The 4238-nt window shown below is 39.2% G+C and overlaps 1 protein-coding gene across 3 annotated transcripts in view; it reads right to left on the reverse strand.

Annotated features, from left to right (window-relative positions):
* ZNF438 (zinc finger protein 438) overlaps window positions 1–4238 on the reverse strand; it is a 260413-nt gene that overhangs the window by 186059 nt on the left and 70116 nt on the right. For all 3 annotated transcript variants that reach the window (XM_019661624.1, XM_019661622.1, XM_019661623.1), the window contains one exon: window positions 3113–3210. The gene's annotated coding sequence lies outside the window, so the exon portion shown is untranslated. The remainder of the gene's footprint in view (window positions 1–3112; window positions 3211–4238) is intronic.

The following is a 4238-nucleotide window of genomic DNA, read 5'->3' on the forward strand; positions in this document are numbered from 1 at the left end:
CCCAAATTTGTGAAGGAAAATGAGGATGCGCATTATACAAGGGTAGTACTAATTCTGTATCTATATAAATGTTTTTAATTCTTTTATTTACACTTATGAGTTAAAAGTGTAACTCTAGAAATCAATAATGATATCCATATGCAAAATAATACCCTGGAATATGATAATTGGTTTTGTTGAACTTACAATGAACTTGCAATGATGAAGAGTTTTTGGCCTTCTATGATGCATAAATATTGTACATTAGTCACCAGTACATAAAATTTCTTGTACTTTGTATCTGTTCTTGTGTTTTATAATTATTTGTTACATAAAATTTCTTGTACCATAATCTGTTAAAAAATAAATGCTAAAATTCTTTTATAGTACAAAAAACAAGTACCTAAATATAAACAAATAAAAATTTGAATTAAAAAACTAAAACGAAAGATTTTTTTCCCTGAAAGTCTGGGCCAAAATTGTGGGTGTGCATTATACATGGCAAAATATGGTACCTCTGTTTTTCTTTTTGGTGCCAATCCGGTGTATCACAGTAACAGAATGGGAGAGTCAGAAGCTTGTCCAATCTCCTTTGGGAGATCTGCCCTGTTCTGGATTAGGCTGTGGAGTGTGTGACTTTTAATCCAAAAATGTGCTCCTTTATACAACCCATTGAATGATACAGATAGTGGAGAACCTAGCTGGTTTTCTGCATATGGTCTTCTCAGCTTTAGTTTCCACTTCTTATCTTTTTGTTTATCTTCCAGGGAATTTAAAAGAGAAATTGGGAGGAATCTCAAAGCTATCAGGAATGGCCAGTCTTCTGCCAAGTTAACTCAGTAGAGTTTTAAATGGGGAGAAAAAAGTATTTGCACATTTAAGAATTTCTTTTGAGAACTCTTTTAAGTTGATGTCTTTTTACTAAAGACTTCCTGTTTAAACCAGATAGTCTTATTTCTACATATACTTTAAAAATAAATGATAAATATGCAAATTCAAAAGTAATAAATGAAAAGCACTAGGACTTTTCCCCCTGAAGCCTTAAAAACATTCAAGAGACAAAGAGCTGTAATTGAACCTGAGATGATAGAGAAGCATAAAAATTCAAGAAGGACTGAAGTGGTTCACTGCTCATGTTTTTAATTCAAATCCCCATTCTACCACTAAACATCTGTGACTTTGGAAAGATACTTTCTCTCTCCAAGCCTCAGTTTCTTCAATTATATAATGGAAATCATACTTCTTTTCTCCCTGGGGCAGCTTGGTGGTGGTAAAGGCCAGGGGTATTTATCCTGAAGGCTCTGGAGTCAGATGCCTGGATTGCAATGTTGGCTTCACCATGCACTAGCTGTGTGACCTTTGCTACATTAACCCCTTTATGTCTCCGTTTCCTTTTCTGAAAAATGAGCATAATAAGAGTACGAAGTGTGATCACAAAATACAGTGAATGTTTACATTTTAAAGTTTGTTACAGTAAAAGACACATTGCCATTAACCCCCCTCAAAATATGTCCCCTCATTTTGAACACATTTATCCCATCATTCTTGCCACTTTCTGAAGCAGTTCTGGAAGCCCTCTTTCATGAGTATCTTTAGTTGCGCTGTTGTGGCTGCCTCGATGTCCTGAATTGTTTTGACTCAGGGGAAGAGCCAGAAATCACATAGTGCCAGATCTGGTGAATATGGTGGATGAGGACACACCATAATGTTTTTATCTGACAGAAATTGCCATACGAGGTATGACAATTAAGTTCGCGAACTCATCCTAGTAAAGCACTACATACCTCATTGCTGAATATCACTATGGTCACCTTTGAAGTACTCCCCTTGGGAAGTTATGCACTGATGCCAGTGCCTAGTCCACCCTTCAAAGCAATTTTGGAGCTCTTTTTCTGGAATGGCCATCAGAGCTGTTGTCGTATTACCCTTGATGTCCTGAAGGTCATCAAAATGTCTTCCTTTCTGTATTTCCTTCATCTTTGGGTAAAGAAAGAAGTAATTGGGTGCCAGATCAGGCAAGTAGGGAGGGTGTTCCAACACAGTTATTTGTTCACTGGCTAAAAACTACCTCACAGGCATTGTCATATGAGATGATGCATTATGGTGATGCAAGAGCCATGAATTGTTGGTGAAAAGTTCAGGTCGTCTAACTTTTTCACACAGCCTTTTCAGCACTTCCAAATAGTAAACTTGGTTACCTGTACAAATTCATAATGAATAATCCCTCTGATATCAAAAAAGGCTAGCAACATCCTTGCAACAAGTTCACGAACTTAATTGTCCGACACCATATACCAGAAGCGATGTATGACACGGAGCACTGTCATGATAGAGGGTGATTTATGGCACACTTTGAAACACACTTTCTCTCAAACGTAGCTCACACCCGACTGATTGCACTGAACAAGTTAAAACTTGTCACACACTGTTATTAAGGTTCAATGCACTGCTTCCCATGTTGAAGATCCCTGCCTTTCCGCTGATGGCACTTGGCAGCAGCATTCACCTTATTGTTTGATCACAACATAAAGGCTCTGTGTCACACATCTCTTCCGGTGTGGCAATTTCTGTCAAACAAAAACATTATGGTGTGTCCTCATCCACCATATTCAATAGATCTGGCACCGTGTGACTTCTGGCTCTTCCCCAAAGTCAAAATGACCATGAAAGGTAAATGTTTTAAATCAATGCANGAAGGAAGGAAGAAGGGAGGGAGGGAGGGAGGGAAAGAAGGAGGGAGGGAAATAGAACAATAAAATGCCTAAAGTTAGAAATTTGGGGGAACACCTACTTTCAGGGCACTTGAAGAGAATAAAAAGGAAAAACATAGAACAAGTAAGGAGAGTTTGCCATGGAAACTGAGGGAACAAGGCCATTTATTACAATGACACTCAGGTTATTTAGTACATTTGTTTTTATTAATAAAGTGACACAAAAAGTAATTTTAATAACCATTAAATTGTTTCCTCAGCATTCTTTTGCATGTAGGTTCAAGAGTTAATATTCCCTGACAAATAACACTGTGAGCAGAAAGATCCGAGGCTCGTTTTACATCTGCTTTACTTTAACCTTTCTACACAGGAAAAACAGTCCCGATGACTTTGCCCAGTTTTTAAACTTGGAATTGTCTTACCTGGAACTGAAAAGCCCTCACACACGATGCGAAGAATCTCGTGGTGTTGAAACTTCGGAAACCTGGCATGGAATTTTCTTCTTAGATTTGAAATTCACCTAAGAAAGATCTACACTTAGTACACAAATATGGGGATGTGTTCAACCTCGTTACCAATCCAAGATACACAAATCAAAGCAGCAGTAAGAGAACCCGAATAGTTTGGAATAATGCTGGTTTCTAATGCTGGCTGCTTTGATGTTACTTCTCCTTTGAAACAGCGCTGGAGGTTCTAAATGGGGATAAACTCTATAAAAAAGTAATTTGGCAATGCATTTCAAGAACCACAAAATACCCTGGCTCTGTAGTTTTTGGACTTGGATTTGAAATCTATAAAATAAGAACAAACAACGACATGTATAAGTGGTTTTGTGTCACCTTTATTTACAAGATATCCAGTGTATCTAGAATGGCTATTAATTAGTTCAGTGGATTACTGAGGTTGGTGTCCCTAGAAGCAGAGCCTGAGATGGGGGTTGTTGTGCAGTGATTTAGTGAGACTGCTTGCAGGTAAAACCTACAAGAGAGTGAGAGACCCAGGGAGGGACTAAAGAAGAAGCAAGTTGACTATGTGGGTTCAGCTAAAGTCCAGCCTCAGCCGAGCCCACAGGGAGCTCTGGAGTATGAACACCTCCATAGATTGTCCCACCTTGAACAACGGTCTGGCATTTTCTCCAGTGTCAGTCATTGGCTGAAGGGTAGAATCATCCCTGCATTTCCAGGTGAGGCAGCTTCTCTCGCTCTGGGGAAGGATTCAGCTCACAGCACCTGGGGGATGGCTGCAGTGCTCTGGTAATGGGGGTCTGGACACTGGTAAGCACCCCTCTCCTCTCCAGGTTGGAGACTATGATTAATAGGTCAAATCCATCTCAATTATAAAGTTTAGTACTCATATAAGGCAGAACTCCTGGACTCCAGTTCAGGTTTTATCAGCCTAACCTTATTTAGTTTTCTTCTAGAAACAGAATGCCCTTTTTATCTGCAAATGGCTTCTTCCAGTGGGAACTGCTAAATTGTTTCTTCGATATTCCCCATCCCCTTCTCTCCACCCCACCATCTACCACCACTCTGGTCAGAAATAGCTAGC

Source organism: Hipposideros armiger, unplaced genomic scaffold (genome assembly GCF_001890085.2).
Source record: "Hipposideros armiger isolate ML-2016 unplaced genomic scaffold, ASM189008v1 scaffold_356, whole genome shotgun sequence".
In the NCBI taxonomy this organism is placed as follows: Eukaryota; Metazoa; Chordata; class Mammalia; order Chiroptera; family Hipposideridae; genus Hipposideros; species Hipposideros armiger.